The sequence below is a fragment of the Populus euphratica genome, unplaced genomic scaffold, assembly GCF_000495115.2.
Source record: "Populus euphratica unplaced genomic scaffold, PopEup_1.0 scaffold1689.1, whole genome shotgun sequence".
Taxonomy (NCBI): Eukaryota; Viridiplantae; Streptophyta; class Magnoliopsida; order Malpighiales; family Salicaceae; genus Populus; species Populus euphratica.
In genome coordinates, this window is record NW_011501579.1 from 5,818 (window position 1) to 12,599 (window position 6,782).

The following is a 6,782-nucleotide window of genomic DNA, read 5'->3' on the forward strand; positions in this document are numbered from 1 at the left end:
AACTAATCTCCATGTTTCAAAACCATGATGAGGGCAAGTATTAAGCAAGTCTTAATATCTATCCCAACATTGATAAAATGTTTCTTCTAGTTTTTGAGTGAAAGTGATGATTTATCTTTTGAAAGAGTTTGTTCTATGAGATGGAAAAAAACTTCTTTAAAAACTGGTGTTGCATTTCATCCCAAGCATAAATAGATCCAGGTCTCAAATTTTATAGTCATTTTTTAGTTTTATCTTTTAATAAAAAAGAAAAAAGCTTTAATGTGATAGTGTATGGTGTTCATGCTACAATTTGAGTCATTATACGTGTTACATACCTCCTCAAATTCCCTTAAATACAAGTATGAATTTTTTAAATCTAAGCTATGAAAAAAAGGTAAAACTTGAATAATGCCTGATTTAAAATTAAAATGAGATACATCAGGGGGGAACTATGCATGATGGTGCACTTGTTCTGTGGGATTCATGTGGTCTCTAAGTGTTCTAACACGGTTATTCTCATTATTCTCATTATAAAATGACTGGTCATCTTCTTCAATTATATTTTCTAAAAATGATGAAGATACCCTACAAAGTCTACTACTTAATGTATGTGACCATACTCTCATGTACATGTAGGAATAAAATAAAAGGAAGAAGAAGAAACAAAATAAAAGAAATAAAGTTAGATACAAGAAAAGTGAAATGAGAAAATAAAATAAATATTATAATTTGTACAAGAATTTACCTCCTCTGAAACGACGCCAAAAACTTGACACAACCAAAAGATTGATATCTTCTCCTAAGTGCAGACGTGTTGAAGTAATAAATAACATAGCAAGACTAGGGTCGAACCACAATGAGGTTAATTGTATAAATTATAAACAACAACAATAACATCATTATCATCATCAACAATATCATCAACAATAACAACAACAACAACAATAATAATAAAAGAAGAAGAATAAGAATAAGTTGATGAGAACTTTGAGATGAAAGATCAATGTGAGGATTAAATAATAATAACAACAAATGTCAAGGTTATAGGATCAACTAATGGTATTTTAAACAAGTATAGTATAAACTCTTTTTATTAATTGATTGTGAATAAAAAGTATCATTAAATCTCTTATTTTACATATGCATTTATTGTTTTTATTTGGATTTTTATATAATTGATGTGCTTTTTAGTAATGAAGTTTCTTTTAATGTTTTGCTAGGTTTTTGGAGCTTAAACAGATTACATCAGAAAATTTAATGTTGGAATTTAAAATAAAGAATTGAAGAGAAATTTAGTTGAAGTTTGAAGCAAATCTGGGTTTAAACAAGTGCTCTAAATTTTCCCCAAAAAATCAATTCTATTCCAATTCTAGAAAAGATTATCATATGATCTATTTCAAGCTCAAACTTGCCTTATATTGTGTGCAAACTTCAACCATCAAACACTCAAGGTTTCAACGTCAATCTTAGCCCAAATACTAGGTACATTTGTATCCTTATATAATGCTTAAATTAAGCCCTAAATCAGCCTTCAAATCAATCCAAATACAATCCATGATCCTACATGTCCACACAACAAATAACAATTGATTTATTTTAATGAAAGGATTGATTGATGACTTGAAGAACTTAAATTGCATGGATAAAGAGATGGTCAAACTTAGAGAAGAGATGTCGGTGCAATCCAAACCGGAACACTGTTCGGTAAATGGGTCATATCTGGAGCTATATATCTCAGATTTAGGTCCAATTTATATGGATGGAAAGGTAAGACATAGGCCTACAACTTTCATATGGAGCCCAAGATCTAAAAAGGCCATTATCAAGTCCAAATTGTAGAAACAACAAAGAAGCCCGAATCTGTCTTCCAGCCCGAGCACTGTTCGGTATTTTGGCCATATCTGGAGTTCTAGAAGTCCAAATGAGCTGAATTTTTTACACAAGAAAGCTGAGACAATTGCCTACAACTTTCATGTTTGCAACTGGCTCCAGTTTTGACGTTATCAATGACGTTTTGGGCAGACAAGAGAAGATAAGGATTGTCACCAAGTCAAAAGTTGGTCACCCACTTATCAATTAGTCATCAAATCAATAGTTCCCAATTTTGGCCTATAAAAGGAGGCATTTGCCATGCATTTAGGCATCTTGGTGTTCAGATCAAGATCATGCTCTTCCTTTCTCTCTTTGTATTTTTTATGCTTTGTTTTCATTAATATTAAGTTTATGCCTTTCATTTCCTTTCCTTTACTTAGTTAACTTTTATGTTCTTATTTTGTTTATCTATTTTGCTTTCTTTCATTATGTCTAGCTAAGTTAATTATGTCAAGGTGAAAAGGTTACACTAATGGTGTGAGAATAAGTATAATGTAAACTTAATATGGACTTTAATGTTTGATACTAACATGTTTTATATTTGTTATCTTGTTTACTCTTTAATACTTTGCTTGTTAAATGATTAATCTTGATTTATGTTGTATAACACTTGGTACAACAAATGCTTGGCACTTTCATAGCCCATAATGTATGGTATAACCGACACCTGAGCTATGAAAGGAACTTGATTTGTTGTTAACATAAGTTATAATCATGAATGCTTGACGAGATTTACAAGTATTAGCATTAATTGAATAAGATGACTAATGTAATCATGTTAACAATATATAATCTGATTGGAACCTCCTTTGTGTGTGGTTTCCAATTCAATAATAAGAGTTTATACTATACTTGTTTGATATACCATTAGTGGAACCTCTAACCTTGACATTTGTTATTATTATTGTTTAATCCTTACATTAATTTTCCATCTCCAAGTTCTCATCATCTTCTTCTTCTTCTCTTTCTTTATTATTATTATTATTATTATTATTATTATTATTAGTACTACTACTACTATTATTATTAGTATTATTATTGCTTCTATTATTATTGTTGTTGTTTATAATTATTGTTTATAATTGTTGTTTATAATTTGTACAATTAACCTCCCTGTGGTTCGACCCCGGTCTTGCCGGGTTATTTATTACTTCGACACTCCTGCACTTGGGAGAAGACATCAATCTTTTAGTCGTGTCAAGTTTTTGGCGCCGTTGCCGGGGAGGTAAGTTCTTGTATAAATTATAGTATTTATTTTATTTTCTCTTTTCACTTTTCTTGTATATAACTTTGTTTCTTTTTATTTTGTTTTCTTCCTCCTTCTTTTGCTTTCTTCTTCTTTTTTTTTTATTTTATTCCTACACGTGCATGAGAGTGTGGTCACGTACATCAAGTGGTAGACTTTGTAGGGTATCCTCATCATTTTCAGAAAATATGGCTGGAGAAGATAATCAATCACTTCATAATGAGAATAATGAGAATAACCGTGCTAGAACACTTAGAGACCACATGAATCCCACAAGAACAAGTGCACCATCATGCATAGTTTTTCCTCTCAATGCATCTCATTTTAATTTTAAACCAGGTATTATTCAACTTTTACCTTCTTTTCATTGCTTAGAATTGGAAAATCCATACTTGCATTTAAAGGAATTTGAGGAGGTCTGCAACACATATAATTATTTAAATTGTAGCATGAACACCATCAGATTAAAGCTTTTTCCTTTTTCATTAAAAGATAAAGCTAAAACATGGCTACAAAATTTGAGACCAGGATCCATTTGTGCTTGGGATGAAATGCAACAACAATTTTTAAAGAAGTTTTTCCCATATCATAGAACAAATTCTTTCAAAAAACAAATCACCACTTTCACTCAAAAACCAGGAGAAACATTTTACCAATGTTGGGATAGGTATCGAGACTTGCTTAGTACTTGCCCTCATCATGGTTTTGAAACATGGAGATTGGTTTCACATTTGTATGAAGGGTTAACACCTAGAGATAGACAACTGGTTGAATTGATGTGCAATGGAACTTTTGAAGATAAAGATCCTGATGAAGCAATAGAGCACTTAGACTTGTTAGCTGAAAATGCTCAAAATTGGGACACTGCGGGTACATATGAGGCACCGAGTAAAACTCAACCTCATACATCTAGTGGAGGTATGTACAACCTTAGGGAAGATCATGACCTTCAAGCCAAGTTTGCATCTTTAGCTAGAAAAGTCGAGGCACTAGAATTGAAAAAGAGTGGTCAATTAAAATTCTTTGAAAACATTGCGTGTCAAATCTGTGAAACTAATGAACACTCAACTAACGATTGTCCAACATTGCCTTCTTTTAAGGAATGTCTCCATGAACAAGCTTATGCTTTAAACAGTTTCCAAAGGGCCAACCACAACCCATATTCACAAACATACAACCCTGGTTGGAGAAATCACCCAAATTTTAGTTGGAAGAGTTAGAAGAACAATGCACAAACTTCACAACCATCATTTCAAGCACACCATAATTTCCAAAATTCTCATGGATATGCACCTCCTTATGCTCCACCTCCTTATGCTCCACCTCCTAGAAGAAATCTTGAGGAAACATTCCATGCATTCATTGAAAAGCAAGAGGCAATCAATACTCAACTTGCTCGAAACATTACAGATTTTAAAGATACTCTTGCAAAATTGACGTCTGCTCTCAGTTTCTAAGAGAAAGGTAAGTTTCCATCTCAACCACATCAAAATCCCAAGGGGCAATACAATGCAAATACAAGTAGTTCTGGAAGCCAACACATGGATCAAGTCAAATGAGTCACTATTCTTCGCAGTGGTAAGGTTATTGAAAAACCCACTCTTGAACCTTATGAGAAAGATGATGAGTCAATCTCTGAGGGTAAGGAAGGGGTTGAATTTGAAAATTGCAAAGAAAAGACTGATTCTCCGCCATCACTTCCATTTCCTCAAGCCATGACCAAACAAAGGAAAGTCAATCACAACTCGAAATTTTTAAAACTTTCAAACAGGTAAAAATCAATATACCTTTGCTGGATGCTTTCAAACAGGTAAGAGATCTATGCACTGTGAAGAGGAAACTGAATGTGAAAAAGAAAGCCTTTCTAGCCGAACAAGTAAGTGCTATTCTTCAGAATAATAATGCTTTGAAATATAAAGACCCTGGTTATCCTATAATTTCTTGCTTTATTAGAGAGCATAAAATTGAAAGAGTCTTACTTGATCTTGGTGCCAGTGTGAATTTACTTCCATATTCAGTTTTTCAGAGTCTCAATCTAGGTGAGTTAAAACCAACTTCTATATCTCTTTTACTTGCCGATAGATCTGTAAAAGTGTCTAAAGGAATAATTAAAGATGTGTTAGTACAAGTCGATAAATTAATTTATCTTGTGGATTTTATTGTTTTGGACACAGAACCTGTTGAAGCATGTAATTCATTTCCTCTTATTTTAGGACGTCCGTTTCTTGCAACTTCTAACGCATTGATTAACTGTAGGAATGGACTGATGAAGCTATCATTTGGAAACATGACATTGGAGATGAATATTTTCAACATTTACAAACAACTTGGAGAAGATAATGATTTACAAGAAGTAGATCATATTGACGAATTAGTTTATGATCAACTTGAATCTACTTTAAGTAAAAATGAGTTGGATGAATCTGAAGATTTGCAAATGATTTATTCTGAGGAAGAAATCACGGATGAAAAAAGCATCGAAAATGTTGATGTGAATCTTTTGTCAATAATGATAACAAATTCGACATCTGATATCACATTAATCGATGATTACTTTCCTAACGAATCCTTACTTTCTCTTAGTCCAATGCCTTAGTATGATAAAAATATCAATTTTCTTGCTTTAGGAGATTTGCCAGGTGATTGGAGTACCCAAGATAAAGAAATGTTTTTGAACGAAGTGAAGAACTTTTATTCTGATGACCCTAACTTATTCAAAAATTATCCTGATCAAATATTTCAAAGATTCATTCCCGACAATGAGGTAAGTAGTGTCATTAAACTTTGTCATTCTGAAGCATATGAAAGTTATTTCTCGTAAAAAAAGACAGCTATAAAAATCTTTCAAAATAGATTTTATTGGCCCACCATGTTCAAGGACACACATGCATTCTGCAAAACTTGTGAAAATTGTCAAAAAGTTGACACTGATCAAAAAATTTTGTTTTATAATTCTCAACTCTATTCATTCCCTAGAGAGCTAAGATCAAGATGGAACAATCCTTATGGGGCCCGTGATATTGAGAATTCAATGAATGATAATGTTTTTAAGAAAAATGGACATTGTTTGAAAGCTTACTTTGATAATTTTCCTAGTGAAAATGAATCAACTGGTTTGAATGATCTTGTAGATAAAGGTTGATTATTTTGTTTTTCTTACATTGTTTTTATGTTTTTTTTTGAGTGATTTTTGCTAGTTTCTCTCACCTCGGTTAAATGGCGGACAACGGTACTCCTTGACTTAAGTCGGTTCTTTCAGTTTCCCACAATAACTGATATCTGTGTATATATTTATGCAATTCTTTGAATCTCTCTTCCAATTCTCATTTGAAAATGGACACCAATCTTGAAAAATTGAAAAAGTATTTTCCGGTCTACCTCAAAATATGTTTTGCACGACGTTTCTTTGCAAAAGTGCTTTTACCTGTTCCAGACATGTGTGAAATGAAGGAGTTAGAGGACTCACCTGATAATCGGACCTTTGCTTCAATCAACCAGCGAATATCTTGTTAAGAGGTATTGAGCAGGTATATAAATTTAACGAGAGTTTGCTTATCTGGATAGATTAATGGAAGTTAAATGATGAATACCTTGCTTTGTGGAATTTGCAAATTGTATTTTTATTTTAACGCTTTGATTACTAGGGACTAGTAATAAGCTGGTTGGAGGGGGTGATTAGTAA

General features: G+C 32.5%; 1 long non-coding RNA gene across 1 annotated transcript in view; it reads right to left on the reverse strand.

Moving 5' to 3' along the window:
• LOC105118110 (uncharacterized) overlaps positions 1–6,782 on the reverse strand; it is an 18,287-nt gene that overhangs the window by 746 nt on the left and 10,759 nt on the right. The gene's annotated exons all lie outside the window — the stretch shown is intronic.